The sequence below is a fragment of the Embiotoca jacksoni genome, unplaced genomic scaffold, assembly GCF_022577435.1.
Source record: "Embiotoca jacksoni isolate LCO1_2020_lvr unplaced genomic scaffold, fEmbJac1.0.p SCAF_2, whole genome shotgun sequence".
Lineage (NCBI taxonomy): Eukaryota > Metazoa > Chordata > Actinopteri > Embiotocidae > Embiotoca > Embiotoca jacksoni.
This window is the reverse complement of record NW_027185340.1, coordinates 17,363,682-17,382,852: the sequence shown is the minus strand read 5'-3', so window position 1 is coordinate 17,382,852 and position 19,171 is coordinate 17,363,682. Positions and strand designations below refer to the sequence as shown.

The window sequence follows — 19,171 nt, the reverse complement described above, 5'->3', positions numbered from 1 at the left end:
TTCAGAGCCATGTTTTACACTGATATTAAGAGCTGATTATCTAAATATTAAGATTATTTTTTTCTTTAATAATACAGGTACACAGCTCACAGTTTGTATGACGTAAGGGAGCATCAAAACTAGGAGACTTAATGCAACGAACTATTGTGTTGCCCTGTGTAGAACTAGCCAAGCAATGACCAAACAGCTGCCCCTTGTGGAGAAGACAGCAGGTACTTATACTCTCCCTGAGCACTCTGCCAGTTCCAGGGAATCTCATCAGTTACACACGGAAGTAAACTTTCACGGTTCATTTTCAGCAAACCCTTTTATAGGTTTTGGTTGGGGTTTCAAAGTGCAGCTGGAAACAGTGGACAAATTAGGTGTAAAGCTAAGGTTGTGAAGAATATGAAGAATCCTCTGTGACCCTCCATCCATCAGAAATGCTGTTTCATCAGTGTCTGGACTCAAGAGCCTTTACAGCTCGAGTACAGATTCCACAGGGTTAATTAAGCATAACCGTCAATAAGGACCAAACATTATTGACACTCAGCTGTCCATTTGTTAACCCTATGGAGTATCATGTCAACCAGCAGAAGCTTCGCAATCAGCATTCACCATTGATGTACACAAAAGCTGCTGTTGAGACCCATTCTCTCTTCATTAGTGGCCAATTATCAGCCTCCAGCAGATGCTAAACACTCGCATTACACTATAGATACATTTATATGAATGTCTAATGGTTTTCATGACACAGGAAGGGGAGACAAAATAACGTGACATGTTCATTTGCTTTTATCCCAATGAAAAATACAATTTTGACCTTGAATAAATGAATGTTGGCAGTTTCTAGACTATAACATTATTGTATCTTGGAAAATATGAAATCCTCAAGTTCCCACACACTGCATATGATACAATTGTTTTGAATATATCATAATGGTTATAGTAACACATTTCCTTGTAAGAGACAATAACACCACTCTATTCTTTCTTTGTGGACTGAATGAGTAAGACAGCATGTCACAATACAGATTGCTTCTGTCATAGCAGCATTTCTAAAATTGTAAATAAATTGATATATCAGGCACTTCTCATTTTTGAAAAGATACTTTAACATTGTGTTCAAACAGCACTTTTCACTTTTAATCAAATTTTGAAAGCAGCTGCAGTAGCATCAACAGAGAGATTATTAATACTAATTTAATTTTCCAGTAAAGTTGACTACATTATTGTTATTGTAAGGAACTATCTTCTCTTTGCAACTACAGGCAGAGACAGAATAAATTGAGACAATATCAGCTTTAAAAATCAAGTATTGATAAGGGTTTATTTTATTTAGACTTACTTCCACTTCCTTCTAACTTGCTTGAGACAGCCCTTAAAACTATGAAAGCTCCAATGCAATGTGCAAGCACAGGCAGAGTCGGGAGGACGAGGTCCCAGTACATGAGCCTATACGCAGCAGTGTAAACTATTCACGCTAACCCTGTGAATGCTAGGCCCTGTAATACTGCCAAGCCAACACGCAAACTGTAATGCATTGTTTTACCGATCCCATTATCGTGACCTCTCCCGAGTTTCTTCGCGGACATTTTAACAGCAGGAGACGATAATTAAAGATACACGAAGGCAACAGAAAAAGTCTAAAGGATACCACTCCAAGTACTCCAAGAAGGCAAACTCAACAACTTTAACTCATGTGCTCACATCTCAAGAGAACGACTGCGTGTGTGGGCCTGTTCACTATCCTCCTAAACACGGAGTCAGTGGTTCAGAACTGCTGAGAAGGGATTTCATTTGGCTGAAGGACACTCTTGGGAACCTTTCTGTGCAAGCATCCCAGGCACTACCCCAACATAAAACAGGGGTATGAAATGCTTCAGTACACTGCGATGGCTTCATCAGCATGTGTGGCATATAGAATGAATTTCAATCACAACTTTGACATTTTCTGTGGGAGCAGAAAACTGTTTCAAGACGATGGAGTCCTCTGATCCTGGCTGGGAGTTAAAGATGCGACGCAACTATTTATTACGTGGCCTTCAGAAACGTCTTTTGAAATGACCGGGTGTATCTAAAGCTCTCTGGGGAGACACACAGATGTGTGGAGCTGAGAGCGAATCTCGCACTGCGGATCAATGAAGCACACCTAAAGAGCTAGACAAAGCACTGCTCTTGTCTTCTACATGTCACGAACCATCCACGAGTCTCTGAAATTACAGAAGACAATCTGAGGGCTGTTACGTTTCCAGCTTCACGCTCACATTCCTCCAGTCTCCTCAGCTAACCTTCCTCGGTCCAGCATAAGACTGAATTCTATTTTAGTTTTCCTTAAAATGAACATGTGCATATCTAAGATAGGGGGTTAATCTAAAACCAGGCTGCCCTCCAACCAGTTTGCCTGTTAAGTCCCTCCTCCTGGATCCTCCATCTCCCCATGAAACAGCTTTTTCTAATCATATTATTGGAAATGTGTGCCGCAAAGTAAGAACATCTGTTCCAAGGGCCTGTTCATGAGGGACTGTCCTCCTCCAAAAAAACTGACCCCGTAGGTCTTTTGTGCAAGCAGCTTATTACAGTAAGGTTTTAAAGTCAAGCGATCTCTTGCGGTCGTATAAATAAAGGACGCTCTGGTGTCGCAAATACGTGACTCAGTTCAGGTAACATTGATATACAATTTGAGTTTTTGTTTCTAAGGAGTCAGGTTGGGTGGATGGTTAGGTACAACAGGAAAGACTTAGGTGCAGGAGACCGTGGCTCGCGTCCTTGTTTCCTACCACAGGTCGGGGCAATTTCTTAAAACCAAGTCCACTGTCGCCATGATGTTGGACGTTGTATAACAAAGAAAGTAACCCCTCCCATTATCTTCGTTTGACCCTTCCCAAGTGGCTTTTGTGCCTAAACCTAACCAGCGATGCTAATTTAGGGAAACACTCCAGTGGGTCGTATGGGTTGCAGGACTTGTTGGTTCATGAGCTACATTAAATGAAATTAAAATTGCGCAGAACAAATGAGAATTTACTGTGTCCGGGAATATGAGTGGAAGTAGTGCATCAGAGTTTGTAATCCAATCTTGGGCTGCCAAATACCTAATTTTTGGGTTCCTTTTCTTTCTCTGTTCCCTTCTCCATTGCTTTCCTAAAACATATTTACCCAATTCAACCTTTTACATTTTTTTTTTTTAGATAAACGGTACTAGTACCACCATTGAAAAGAGGGTGTTCCTCACGAAACTGTGCCCCCATCCCAACATGCAACACGGCATATGACCTTCACATTACTACTAACCATAACGATTGTTCCATACCTACTACAAAGTGGTTATCATTGTAACCACAAAGATGAATGTCTCCTAACCTCTCCACGTGAAACCAAGTTGTTTTTGTTCTTTGTCAAAACAAATCTTCAACATTATGTTGTTAGATTAGAACATTTATTTAAGGTTTTATAGTGCTGATTTTTAATGGTTTTGGAAAGCACACATATGTTTTAACTCTGAGGATTTTGTTCAACACACCACAAAACACAGTTGTTATTGGTCTATATGTCATACAGATGGTCAAGTGCATTGTTTTCCTGGAGTGCAGGACAACAATGCACTTATTTTCCTGCATACATAATTGGATTTGGTTATTTTTAAAATAGAACAGATAGTATTTAGTTGTAGTAGAGGGGAGAAAGAGGATAAGCCTCCATAGCCATCGCACTCAGGCTTTTAATGTTTCGACCCTCTTTGATGCTTTTGCAGAAGACTCTTAAGTACTTATGTTAAATGGTTTCAAATTCATTCCATATGTTTTCTCCTTTTTGTCTAAGTCGGGCATTTTCTTTTTTGAAGTAATAAATCTAGACCAACTATAAAGTGTATGGTGAGTCTTACAGGTTTTGCTATTCATGGTAACGGAAACCAAAACCAGTCAAGAAAACTACTACATTTCATCAGAAACTGATGAGAAAATTCACTGTATGTGGTTACCGGCTGACATTTTGATGTCATAATTAATGTAGAGCCACATAAACATTGTGTACGCTTTGTAGGAATAGATTTAGTGGCTAACCTCACACTCAAGAAATGCTGAAGGTGGCCTGAAATTACAGAACAGAGTACAGTAGTTATCAGACCCTCAAGGCTCAAGTGCAGCAGCCTAGCTATCTAGACACTAATGCATTAGGACAGATGATGTGGGGACGTCAGAAGAGAGACGAGTTGTGTATAAAATCCTATATAAGGCTCAGAGCTGCTCCATTTGTTCCGTCTCTTTTAAAAGGTGGCAGAGGACCCATGGACTGGTAATTATGTGAGGACGGTACAAGAGAGTTTGAGTGTTTATCAAACAACAGCCGTACACACATTTTACAGTTGGTTTTCACAAGTTATTATGAAGTGGTGGCCGGGACAAACAGACATAGGAGAGGAGTAACATATTCTGCGTTCAAATGGGGTCGTATTTACTGTGTACATGAAAAGAGTCCATGTGAACGGCCCACTATCATTACATTCACGGTGTCTAAACTAGAAATTAGCCCTGTTAGATTGCTAAATTGTTAGCGTCCTTGGCTTCTAGATGCCGTCCACGTTGATGTTGACTTCCCCAGTTCTGTACTTCCTGTCAACCAAACAATCGCAGTCAGATTTTTGTCTACATACTGACATTGCCTGAACAAAAGTTGCTTTCAGATGTTTTCATAAAAAAAAAAAAAAAGAAGGAAATTACATAAATGACATGTAACTTTATGCATTTCTTTTCTCTACAGTACCAAAAACTGGTTTCTGAACTATGATTCCAAAACGGAGTTACATAGCAAACCTGGATTTCTGTGTTAACATCAAAGGGATTTATACTTTTAATTACAGCATGTAATCCATTTCTCATTAGTTTAGTAAACTTGTTGGTATGGAGATTCAGCAGATTGAGTCTGTATTTTGCTGCTGTTTATATCAAATATTTGGTTTGACAATTTAAGGTTTGTCAGGCTTTAACTCATGAAAATATGTTTGTATAAGTAAACTTCGAATGGGGATGACAGTGGCAGTAAATGTGGAGGAATCTGATTGGTACAGTGATGTCAAAACAGCCACGATAACCTTAAGAAACAGTTTGATTTAGTAATTTCATGCTATTTGGATTTGCATTTCAACCTGAGCTGCATACATTCAACATATTCACGTGTGGCATATTTCACATTTCACACACCTCTTCTGACTTTACCTTGAACAGGAGAACTTTAGTAGCACTTAACATGGCACTTTGTAGTTTGGCTTTCTTGAAGAAAATTGTATTTTCTTGATTCCTGTTGTTCTGGGTTTTGTACCCTCATGGTTGAAATGCACTTATTGTAAGTCGCTTTGGATAAAAGCGTCAGGCTAAATGAAATGTAATGTAATGTAATGTAATATGTAATATGAAGATCCTTTTATCCATCAAAGGATCTTCCCAGACTAAGAAATCTGCAGGTCTCAGGGTCAAACCCTTCATACCCACTAAAGCTAGAACCTCTACTTGTGTTCAATATACATTTATTTTATTTTATTCACAATACATCCAAACACCCACATCAGCTGTCTTCAGTTCAAAACACTGCTTATTGTACATACTTGGAAACCCTTGCGAGGGCACAAACAAAGCTCGACATTATGTGCTGAGAAAAATAACTGAGATCAGGCAGGTTTTCTGAGAAAGTTCTTAAAAAAGAGCAGTAGAGCAGCTAAAAGAAAATGGAAGCATTATGGCATCTATAGAGAATCAATAGCTACACACAGCAATGCTGTTCACTCAGCAAGAAGAGCTAATTTCTGCAGGGCTGCAGCACAGACTGGCTCCGGCTCAACATTATTTTACCTTCCTACTTTACACAGCGAAGCCGACAATTAGTCACAATTTAGAGCAGCGTCACTATTTCCATTGCAGAAAATTGCAGGGGAGATCATTATATCCGCTCATCTCCTGCACCCAACTTTTAAACGGTATTTCTAGCTTAGTTTTTTTTAAATGTGATGCATGAATTGAAGCCGGACCTTTCTTTTTTATGCCTCCGAGACAGTGGAGGGGAAATCCCTCATTAAGAAAAAAAAAAAAAAAAAGAGGGGGGGATACTGACATATATTCAATGTTCCATTTTTGTGGTAATTGAGATAGGAGGTTTTAATGAAATCAACAACTTCCAAGTGGAAAATATCTGTCAGTGTACTTTCTGTCAGGTCAGAGAATTAATTACTGCACACAAGCTGCCCTGACCGAAATAATTAGCGGTCTGACATTTTAACACAGACTCGGAAAAAGTCTCTGTTAGATCTCGCTGAACCATTTGGCATGACTGCTTTAGAACTTGGCTGGTTTCTCAGATTGAGTTCTATGCACTATACACTTAGACATATATAGCTAAAAGAAACAGTTTCTATTAGCTATGATACTGAATGTCCTCTGGTGTCGCTTGAGGAAGCCGCCTCCATCTTCCCTTACCCGCTTCTTCAAGGGATTTCAAACGGACCACATAGCCGCCCTGTAGAAACCGTTTTTGCGTTCGTATTTGTTATTTATTTGCATTTACCTTCTCTAAAGACCCTTCGCAGCCACAGTCTGCCCACACAGGTGTTTTCACTTGCACTTCATTAGATCTCTTCTGAGGACTGTGTGGGTGACCTCTCTCTCCGACTCTCCTACTTGTTTCACGAGTTAGGGTGGCAGAATTTTTTTTTTTATTATCTTTTGCTTCATGTACAGCAATTTGGTCACTTGTGTGAGTCTGGTGTATTTCCAACAAACTATTCAGTCAGATTAAAAAAATAAATAAAAAAAATAAAAAAAAATAATGTTTTTTCTTAAAAGCATAGTAATGATTAACGTCTTATTCAAATAGGAAATACAACTGCTTACGTTACAGTTTTGGTAATAGGCATTTCTCAGTATTGACACCTTCAGCACACCGACAGTTTTGTGGAATAAACTGAACTGAATATTTCCTGGCTTTGAAACAAAATGTATTCTGCACACATTTTTTGGCATGACTCAACCACCAGCAAAACTCAAAATCTGTGCTTCCCACTTTGCAAATGTTTGCATCCTATTTTGAAAACTGTTAAATGAAAGTTCTAAATGTCACAAATTACAACATTGACTTAGATTGCACCATATTGCTCTTCTACGTCTATAAAGCACAGATAATTCTCATTTTAGATGAAGACTTGGCTGAGTTTTGATGTGGATAGCAACAGGCCTTTTTCATGGCAGACATTTTGACATGTTACAGCAGGAAAAACATGTTAATGATGACTGTAATCCATTGAAGAAGGACCTGACGGTGTGTGTGCTGGCTCACTGGAATGGGACTAATGCTGCATTCAAATGGGGTCATATTTACTGTGTACATGAGAAAAGTCCATATGAACGGCCCCCTTTTGTGATATTCACGACATCGGACCTCGAAACTTTCTATAAGCTTCGACTTCCTGAGTTGTGTTGTGTTTGCTGATGTTCACGGAAATGGCAGAGGCCACGAAAGGTCATTTTTCGTTGGATCTTAAGCTACTATATGATGATTTTAGTCACATAGAATTTGTCTTCATAACTTAGCTAATAGCCTACGTCTGAGGAAAATGTTGATCTTTCCAATGGCCTCATATTTTCCCTCTGCACCATTGCATTTCCTGCATTACATTATCCCCTGTTAGCTTGCTAAATTGTTAGCCTCTGTGGCTTCTTGACGCCTTCCACGTTGCCTTACGAGTTGACCAATTAAACACAAAGCATACAGTGCACACGACTTCCAATGTCGTAACCACAAGCTCACAAGCTCCATTTGAATGCAGCATATGATTACAACTGTGCCCATGTTATTGTTATTGATTGAACCTGTGCTTTTCCTGCAACAATAAAGTCAAAATGTTTGCTGTGAAAAAGGCCACTTTGTGGCAAAAGAAATAGGATTCATTTGCATATAAATATGTTCAGTATTGTGTATGGTATACTCTTTTTTTTTTTTTACATTCTTCCTGTAATTATTTCAATTTAATTTGGTGAAAGCACCCAGTGGGTCTGTATTTTTTCCCCACTGTGTTGAAATACCCTTCAAAATTAAAAACAAATATCCCTCTCGTGTATCTAAATACTGCATTTTAGTCATCACGTCCACAGAGTGCAACGATAAGAGTTGGCAGTCCTACACTATTGCCCAAGCTGCCTGTGCACACACACTCACATGCATGCACACAGAAAGAGAGACACATGCAAACACAGACACATCCTTCATCCACAGAGACCTGACTGATAGCCTGATCCATTTCCTGTATCCATTAGAGGCGGCTCTAGATTATGCAATTCATCCCAAGGCTATCATCCACCTCTATCAATAATAAACATCTCCACGAAACTGGGGCTAGCCTCAGAGGAAGGAGACGGCACCGCCCAGCACGTTCTACTTCTCATGAAACCCCTCTGCCTGATCGGCCCGTACAGATCACCGCGTTTGCTTTCCACACGACTTGTCTTCGGTTGCAGAGACCCCCAGGCACAATCTTTACTTATGCCTTCTCGCACTTATCAAAGCTGCGGCTTTATCAGCCCTGACAGACATCTCAGTGCCGATGGTGGTGGTAGAGAGCACCTGTGGCTCAGGACAAGAGACAGACGCTATCGTCCAAAATTCCTACGCGTCTCCGGCGCGCCCTCTTGTCTTTCCGTCAGCTAGCCCCGTCGTCAGGTGATTGATGCGTTTGTGATCTGACCTGGCAATAGGGTGGGGTGATAAAGGAACGCAAATAGTGGGAAGAGGAGTGTGTCTTTTAACACACAAGTACCCGGCACGATTTTCATTAATATGTATTTCGTCGCAGCAGTTCACACACCTCCTGTGATTCAGGTCTCAAATTGTGGTCCCGTCACGTTACTGCTAAAAATTTTGGGCTGTTTTATCCACTCCACTCACAGCAAAGACAAATCAAATCAGAGCTGAATTTAAGATTTAATTTATCGCTTCCAGTATAATAAAAATAACACTGAAATGTGGAGAGAAGGGGCTGAAGCTTCGTGGTTGGCACAACCCGCCACCTCAGGATACCGACCTTTTCACTGATACAACAGTGGGGTGTACGGCTTTATGTTCGCTGTATATTTACAGCATGTCTTCCTGTAAAGCTTTCAAGTTGTGAGGAATTCTTGCGATGCAAATTTTTCTAATTTGTTTTGGTCATTTTTTGAATAATGTCGAGGGGTTAGCAGGAGAAAATCAGACTGACAGCAGCATCTATATTCATCCTTGACTCAGAAAATGTGTTAAAACTCTAACTGGCTACATCATTATTTTTAAAACTCTAATTGGCTACGGGAAAAACAAAATAAAAAAAAAGCTGTCTTCAAGGAATCACTGTATTTTAGATAAGTATTCCTTTATTTCACAAAATCTCCTTCTTCTGCTTCTCTTGATTTAGTAATTTGTAAAAGCTGAAACATATGGAGCATTAAAACAAAATTCTGATCCTTTAATATCAAAACATTAGACTTGTGCTGCTTGGGAAAAAAGGATCACAAAGCCAAAGCAGGCTATTTAGCTAAGTCTATTTAAATCGCACTGGTTTATGCGGCGTCACTGTGTTGATGTGAAATACATATTTGTCAGATTATTAGCTTCATGCTGGGCGCCTGGCCCTCATGTACGCGGGAAACAGGGACAACCAAAAGCCTAATGATGGCTCACTGAGGAAGACGAGGGTTGGTGTGTCTGAGATAATGGTCACTGACAGAGTTCAGGGTCAATTTCCTTTCAGTTATATCAAACTTGGTTTTCCGCAGAGAAAAGACTCCACTGGAGTCAGTACCGAACAGAAAAGAGTTGCGGACAACTACAGTGATCCACAGGCATAGTAAAGTTTTCTTTTTCTTCAGGTAAACTTCAGCAAAGCCGCACACTACCCCAGACAGTTCCACGCAGCCAGTGAAGGTGAATGGAAAAAAACAACAACAAACCAACAAACAATCCCTGCGGAGCGCCGTCAGAGTGACAAATCTGTTCTGTGCCTGACAACGTGTTGTATTCCACAGACCTCCTGGACAGAGGAGTGTCAAGTGGTGTCTGGGTAAGTGACAAACTCTGTTCCCATGATGCCTTGCCATGTTTACGCACACTGGTCAAGTCCTTACGATGAAAGGGAGGGGGGGCCGGAGGAGGGAGGGGGGAGGTGAAAAAGTAGCAGCAGAGGACGAAAAACGAGGGAGGGCGAGCTATTTGGCCAAGCGAGGCGGGGGTGAGAGAGAAGACAGCAAGAGTGTAATGGAAGAGACGGGAGTTACTGTGACAACGGGAAGATGGAGAAAGATACGGGGAGACTGGGAGGTGGCTGGTTTGTGCTTCTGCTTTTTAACCGCTTGGCAGTCTTCTCTTGATTAGGGGCCGAGCCCGCCAGTCTCTGCGGAGTCTCTCCCAGCCGAGTCACCAGAGACAGGCTCCTCTGTAATAGTGTCTGACAGGCCAGCCAGAGCCACAGAGGAGCTGACACAGATGCTCCGTTTTTCAGGAGAGACGCCCGACACGATTCCTCCACAAGTCCAGCGTCTTCCATCTCTGCCTTCACAATGGGACAGGCAACCCTGAGCCCATATGTGGTAGATATTTAATGTGTCATTGATATATGTACACCATATATCTTGGTGCTACAGCTCATGTTTAGAGCATTGACTGTATATAGAAGTGGACGTAGTTGCAGGGTCTGCAAAATGAGGCAGACGGGGAAATGCCTTAAGCCGCAATACCAAAGAGTGCAGCTAGAGGTTGGCTGCAAAGAGCCATAGATTTCTGTTCAACTCGTCTCATAAAATAAAAAAAAAAAAAAAAAAAAATCCCGTCATTAGTTCGAAAATAAGCTTCAAAATGCGGTATTTTTGGGGGCGTGTCTGTTTGATTGTATATAAATTCAAGTTGCCTCACACAGACATCTCAGTGTTGTCATGCAGCTCAGAGCCACCACACCACGAAGCTTAGTACCCAGTGATATCGCTTACACATGCTTCTTAAAGCTTATTTGAAGAGAAAAAAAAAAAAAAAAAAAATCCAGTACAAAGACACACCAATGCAACACAAACATAATCATATCAACGGCTCGCTCCATGCAACACACCAGCATTTATACAAAAAAACAATTCCTTCATTATCATTAGCTTTGTTTTTGCTGCATGCTCTCACATATTCAGGCACACAAATATGTGGCTCAGACACTTGCACCCTGTGCTAACTTGTCTTGCTGATTTTAATTGGTATATTCATCATGCAAAGACAAGAGGTGGCTGAGTTCCACCACAGAGAGCCTCGGACAGGAGAGAGGTGCGAAAACACGAGCAATTAATTGACCCAAATTATAAAAACAACAAACGTATTTTCTCCCAGGTGGTGCTCGGCCCTGTTGATCTTTTTGGATTACTCTGCTGAGGTGCTGAGATATCTAACTCGAATACTTCTGCTATCAAACAAGTGCAGGGAAATAAGAGTTTCACTTGTGCTTCTCAAAGCCTCAATTGAAACATTACAGTTCAGTATAACCTTGACAGAAACTACTTCAAAGATCATTTTACATCCTTTCAGTTTTATGTAGTTTAAAGCATTTTAAAGAAAAACAAATTGCTTCCAGTAGAAAATAAGTACATTCACTCCCATTGTGCTGCAGCTGCAGCAGAAATTTGGATAGTGGAAAATGGATATCTCAAAACCTCAGCAGAGAAAACAGAATGTAAATGCATGGAAAGCAGCTACTTGAGGCAAATGGTTGAATGAACTGGACCTTTCACACTTCAAGGGTCACAACTTGTACATGCAGTAAAAAAAAAACACAAAAAACACAAAAAGCAACACTGTATAAGTGATTAGAATAAGATGAGAGGATCAGCTTAATGACACATGGAGGTGTAGAGACTTTGGGAGATGAAAGGATTTGAAAGTACAAGCGTATTAGGATTTGCAAAACACACTTGAACTGTAAAAGGATAGAGGAATAAAATAATTTGCTTCACTAGAAACAACACTCAACAATTGTAGATCTCCCCCTCGATAAGCGATGAGCAGCCCGACAGAATCCAAGGTCATAAATGCAGCAAACAGCGGTACAACTTCAAAATGAGATCAGAATAGATGTGTTGGACATGTCGAACAAATTAAAATACAAAGTTTGACCCAGTTTTTTCTTCATCAAAAGAGCTTCAGTAGCTGTAACTTTTCCCAAATCTCATCAGAGTGGACATCACTCCTGATGGTTTTATATGAACTAATGTGTTGGTCCAGCTGCTGAAACAGCTGCTCTGCTGGAACAGATGTCCAGGAACAATGTCACACAAACTACATCCGTTCAGCAAATCTTTCAATAAAGCTGCTGCCACCTGCAAAACTGTATTTATACTCCAGGCACCGATACAGTAGTAACTTTTGTTTTAGTTTTGTTGGAAGCATGTGTAATTGGATTCCTGCTGGTTTTGAATGTTCGAAATGTTTGCAACCGCAGCTGCTGTCTGGTGCTCTGACACTCGGCTGCTCGCTGCCTCGGTTTGACATGCTAGTTGGGCATTCGCATCAGCCACGGATAGCTAGCTTAACCAGACGGCCGCCAGACAAAAAAAAAAAAAAACTCAGAGGAAGTTTCACATCTCTGTGCTCCAATGTTGAGTCGTGCTGATGGCAATTATTTTTTGTGTAAACAAAGGAAAGAGTGTGCGTCTTGAAACTTTTGCAGCCCAACGCACACCGAAAACAGACCTGCAACGTCTAATAGGCTCCAACTTCTCGCACAACAGTACAATTACATTACATTTTCTGACATCTTCAAGTTAATATAATTTGGATAGACTACATTATTGATAGTAAGCATTTTTTTTTTCCATTCGTTATTAAAATCCTTTATTGCATGCAAAAAAGGTTTGTAAGTTTAATGGATGCTGCTTTAAATGCTAAAAATATAGTCAAGTCAAGTACATTTTATTTATATAACGCCAAATCACAACACCGGTTATTTTATGGGACAGTAAAGTTCTTAAAACAGAACTTTACAATATTATACAGAGGATCACAACAATTCAACAATTCCCACAGAGGGAAAAAAAAACAACTCCTCCTTAAGAGAGAAAAACCTACAACAGAAGGAAGGAAAACCTGTTTTTTAACAGAAAGAAACGTCCGACAGAACCAGGCTCAGAGGTGGGCCGGTTGGGTTGAGGGGAACAAAGAAAGAACAGGACAGCATAGAGATTCAATACATGAACTGCCTTGATATAAATATATACTGATATATAACTGTGCAAATGTATTCAAGGAAAAGTCAGTGCTAAAAGCTGGTAAGGTAAGACAATTCTATCATATTCTACTCAGTAAATGATCAGAGGATCTTGAACTTGAGTCTTACGCATGTGAATGTGAAAGTTTAGTGTATCTCGGGGTAAACGAGGCCATAAACGGGATTAAACTACTAACATTTTCCTGACTTATTTTCAAAGTGAAGATCATATCCATTCACCTTTGGTCTTGTCGCCGAGACTTCATAATATACTTGGGAGCCTCGCACGACAATCTCATTACTACCTGCTATCAGTTTCCATTGCTGATTAGGTGAAGTGTGAAAACCGGGGTGCATTCAGTTGTACAGAAAGTCCGATAAGTATCTGCGCAAATCAGGCTGGCATTTAACATTCTGTCTCCTTAGTCATTCTTATCGTATTTGCCGAGGTCTCTGCCGTTACAGCCGCCGAGTGCAGCCTTTTTTTTTTCTACTGGCCTGCATCTGAAAATAAATTCACCATTATTAAATAAAATAAAAACAAACAAAAAAAGACCCCAGTCTGTTCACATGGCCCCAGATAAAAGGATGATAAATGAATGCAAATATATGGAATGGGGTCTGCATCAGACACTGGTGTCAGTCCCACCTGGGCCTGTGCGAATGTGTGTATCTGTATAATCGTAGGTATTTCATTGTTTTACATTCCGTATTATCAGCTTGTTTGAATGGATGTGATGTGTGTGTGTGTGTGTGTGCGTGTGTGTGTGTGTGTGTGTGTGTGTGTGTGTGTGTGCGTGTGGGTGATGGAGCTAGGGGGCGTGGGGAGAGGACGGGTCAGATCTGTTTCCGCTGTTTGAGGGAGCATATGTGCATTTGTTGCCTATAGTGTGTGTGTGTGTGTGTGTGTGTGTGTGTGTGTTTGAAAAGGTGTGTATGGAAACATTTTCACACGTTCTTGTTTAGTGCAATATGAAGGACACGCTGCCCTTCCACAACCCTCCCATCAACATCATATGAACCCACATTAGCTCTCATCCCTCTTTGATGTGCCGTGAGCTTTTCGGCAGTCCAGCCATCACAACCCAAACATTAGACGGCATCCGGCAGTGAAAAGTGGGAGAGCAATTTGAGGTCAGGCATTACAGCGAATAGTAGCCACATCAAACAACCAGCAGGGAGCATATTGAAGACCAAATGTGCTGCCAACATTATCCTAAATTCTTTTATATAAAGTCAATAAATATGCTTTGGAGGGTGAGTGAGCAGGATGATGCCGGATGGGTTGAGGAGGGAGGAGGATACTGTCTGCATGTTGACAAATGACTAGAAGTAGTTTTTTCGCACAAATATTACACTAATGCATACAAAATAACATATATTTTGACTGGCCTTGGGTAGAACATTACATACAGCTTTCTAATATCAATTGATTCCCTCCTTTTTCCACGTATTACTATTTTCTACTTATTATATCTCCATGTTGATTTCTAAGTCCAGAGGCAGCCATCTTGATTTCATTCTTTTCTTAAATACCCACTCCAGTAAAATAAAAACACCAGTTTTTAACCTTGTTAACAAGTCCATGTTGATTTTCTTACGTGCAAGAAATATCATGAGCAAATTAAACAGTCAATGCCTTGGCTAAGCGTTTGTGTTTTGGAACTGCAGGAACAGTCTCGAAAACGGTTTCGTATGTAATAAGGAGCGAATCCCGTAACTTGTAGGGTGGGTTTTTCCATATTATGGGTTTGTTAGCTCGACTATGTGCATATTCATAGATCCGCATGTACTGCAGACGTTACATCTAAGCCATGTCCAGATATTAGGGGACTTATTTGTCTTGGAAAAGAAGAGCGACTTTCAGAAAAGCGGACCTATACTTTCTGCATCGCAATCCTCATCGACCAGTGTCCTGAAAATGTGCCTGAGAGCCTGCAATTTTTTCTTTAACTGATCTAGTTGGTGATCAAATACGATACAGAAAACTTTACAAGATTAAGAACCTAAACAATGGATCATATTTTGCATATTATATAATTTTCCCCAAAAAAAAAAAAATTTGTGGGGGGGGGGATTTTAAATCAGTGCCAGATTTTGTGGTTTCATCCAGAGAGATTAGTTCGATACAAATACCATCGTCTCTACCATATTGAGAAGGTAGGCTATCGGCTTAAAGACATTTGGTGCAGCAGGATAAAGGATGAGAACAGCCGCCTGAAATGTCAAAGCAGACTGCCCACTGGGTGTCTGTGTTTTCAGCCCAACTAAAAAGGATTTTTATTCTGTGACCATTTAGGACGAGCAGCCTTTCGTGAGCTCCTGCAGTATTGGTGACTTAAACTTGCATAAAGATTTTGTGACTGCCACGTCCGTTTATTTTCTAGACTAAACTTTGACTTTTTGAGGCGGGACTGAATGGAGTCTTTTGAGCAGATGTGCTTTCAAAACAGCCAGAAGGAAAAGTCATAATATTCTCTCAGTTATGTTGATTTTATTGCCTTTTCATAAAAATTTAAGCAACCACATAAAAAAAACTTTTCTGCTCTTGCAAATTGTGGTAGGCCTTTTATGTGGTACATTTCAAATGTGGTAAAACCTGCAATCTGAACACTGAACTGAGCTATTTTGCACTTACATTATGGAATAATGGGCTTTGCCTGAGCAACTTGAAAACATTTTAAATTAAAGGATTATTCTAAGGATCGTATAAAAAAAAAATATGGTACACACATGCAGTAATTCGGGCCAGACATCACCCAGTGACACAAACAAGTCAACAGCCACAAAGATAAGGTAGTGTAAGGGTATAGTCCTCTACTCAATTAGATTTCACATGATTAGATTTCATATGGCCAAAATGACAATCTGACTCTTTAATAAGCTACACAACAGAAGCATCCTCCTGCCAGGCCCGTAGCCATAAACAGGGCTGAGGGATCGAGCAACATCCCATAATCTGACATTGAACAGTTTAGACATTATATAGATATACACCATCGGGACAGTCCAGACATGTGTGAGGTTACTGGTGCCAGCCGCAAGAGCAGACTTCGCAGAGCGCGCACGCACCGAATGCGACCTTCCTGGAGCAACACAAGCAGTTTTTCGACCTGGGCCTTTGCTGAGCAGCGCCGGGCTGTAAGTAATCCTGACATGAATGACCCCTTAAATTACTTACATCTGCTGTGTTAACATCTGTCCCCCATTCATCTGCAACATCTTACGCAGGAGTCGCCCTAAACCTCGGACACTTTTCTTTTTACAGATCTTTCCATCGCCAATCTGCTGCAATGCAACATCCAACATTGTAAAACACACCTGCTGAGTGCTGTCCAACTTCCTGCCCTTTGAGACTCCAACGCCTTTCAAAAAGAAATACTTTACTCTCAATTGAACTTTCAAAAGATGCGCTGTCACACATTATATTACATGCTTTGGTCATTACTATTTGCCAATGGTTTTCCCTCCAAATTTTTGCGAGGACATTTTGGCCATTTTATTGTTATTTTACGGGGTTACTAAACAGTAATTAATAACTTGTGCAACACATACATTTTTCCAGTTTGTCTTTTTATAATTATGAGTAATATGTGTGCTGAACTACTGCAAAGAATCTGTGATAGATTCACTGATAAGCATTTAATGAATTACAATGTAAAAGATAGACTTATTAATCATTTGCTGTTATTCACTACCTACATGTAAATGGTGATTATGTTCCTGAAAGGTAAAACAGTCTGCCACCCACAATCTTCAATCTCCTCCGCATGGTTCAAATTAAGTGCTAATTAATTTGCATTTTAGCAGCATTTTTCCTTTGCCAGTAATATTTTAAAAACAGACAAGTCAGTGGACCAACATGACTTAGCCTTAGCCTTATTAAGGACTGTGACTGTAACGTTACTTTCAGGAGGAAAGAGTGCATGATTCAAGAAATGTGGGCTTTTAACTATCTCAATCTGTGGTATTAATACCTGACTCAAAGAGAACTACTGAATGTCAGTACAATGTCTGCCACATTAAATGTATCTTATACTTTGGTCATGGCAACTGGTGTCACAGTGGTGAGATGTTTTCCTTAAAACTTGGCAAATGTGCTTTTCTCTTAGATTTATGCAAAACAAAGAAATAGAATTCACAGATGTAGCTCCTGTTTTTTAAAAAAACATCTCAGTTATTTGTATATATGTATATATATATATAAAAAAAAAAGCCTGGCAGTGTGCAACCAAAACATTTCTCAAGATGTCTGTATTCAGACCTCTTTCATTTACATTACCAGTTTCCGAAATAGCTGCAGAAATCAGTGGATCAGTGGTATGCACAGTTTATGTGTAGTTGTGAGAAATTTGTTCCAGTGACTCCCAACTTCAACAATATATTACAAAGCACCATTACAGCGAGCAATGAAATGTGCCATTTACCCTTTGGTGGGCAGTTTCAGTTGAAGTGTTTCACAGCGCCATGAGCGCACATATTTTTAGACTGGACGGCCCCTTTGGGAATCAGCCCTGTGACCTGACATTAACAAAACCAAACTGGCAACAATAGCTTTTCCCAGCAGCTATTGTGAGATGAATTACAAGGAAATGTGATGTGATTAGTCAGGCTATCGTGTTAGCTGACAGAAAAGCGACTCATTTTTTCAGGTACATGTTGCTTTGTAGCAGTTTGACTCCGATTCGTGAGAGAAAGTCTTGGTTCTTTCAAGAGTCAGGGCGAGGCGGATCTAATGCATCTTGGCAATGAATAGTGTCCATTGATTCCGCCACATCAAACTCACTTCCTCTTCACAGAGCCCCCTGCATGTCTCTTCTTTGGGTTGTTTTTGTGTGCGAGAACGTGCGCACACGTCCCTAGATTATGTTAGAACAAAAGAAATCCATCCAAGACAAGAGAATGTATGTGACTTCCACGTCTTGTCTGACAGTCCTGAATGAGCTGCCAGCAGGAGAGGAATCTTGGACCAATTTATTTGACATTGATTAGGAGTGATTGATTATTTTATGGCATGGCAACAGTTGCTAGGCAAGGAAGGTCACATTTATGTTGACTGATGAAATAAAGGCGGTGACATCAGGAATCTTCCCCACAGACGAACGGAAGATGCATAGCCGAGTTGACCTCAGACTCTTGTGGTATTAAGAAATTGTGGTGTGACCTGCTCTTTTCTGAGAGCGTAGAGAGCGCCTCGGTACACAGCGAAAGCAATATCAGTGTGAGATCTCCTGAAGAGGAATGGAGCTGTAATGTCATTTATCTACAGGCCTCTGTTAACGTTTGCTCCCAGGAAAGTACGAAATTGAGATAAAAGCTGGTGACCAATCGAGTGTCAGCCTGCCTAGTGCCTGCTCGCGCTGATGACGTGCTGATAAAGGCGGCGAATGGGAACACGTGCTACGTCTTCAGATCTCAGTGGCTCCATTTATCTAGGGCTCCCCATAGCACACAGTATATTCATCTGCAACGCTCGCAAACGTTATAACAAAATCAATACTCGGCTGACTGGCTTGCTCCTTTTTATTATAGCTCTGGTCGTAAAGTTAAGTATGAGTCATTATCAAGAACAGCGTAGTTTCCCAGATTTATGCCATTAACGAGGGTCTTTAAGTCTTTGGTCTCATCAGAGGCAGTCTTGTTTATGAATGTGGAGAGAGTGCAGTTTTAAGTCTTTGGTCTCATCAGAGGCAGCCTTGTTTATGAATGTGGAAAGAGTGCAGCGATCCAAGATAGTAACATGGAATTTCACAGGGAGCCTATAAACTAGCCATGTGCTTCTTTTTTTTTTTATTTATTTATTTATTTTATTTCACTTTATTAATCCCTGACGGGAAATTTCTTCACTACAGCAGGGGGGCTCTCAGGGGGGAGCTGCTGCAACAGGCTGCCACGAGCGCAGCGCCAGGTAACCTGACCTGAGGTGCATGTTTTTGGATGATGGGA

General features: G+C 40.5%; 1 protein-coding gene across 1 annotated transcript in view; it reads right to left on the bottom strand.

Moving 5' to 3' along the window:
• tmeff2a (transmembrane protein with EGF-like and two follistatin-like domains 2a) overlaps positions 1-19,171 on the bottom strand; it is a 112,387-nt gene that overhangs the window by 79,549 nt on the left and 13,667 nt on the right. The window lies entirely within an intron of this gene.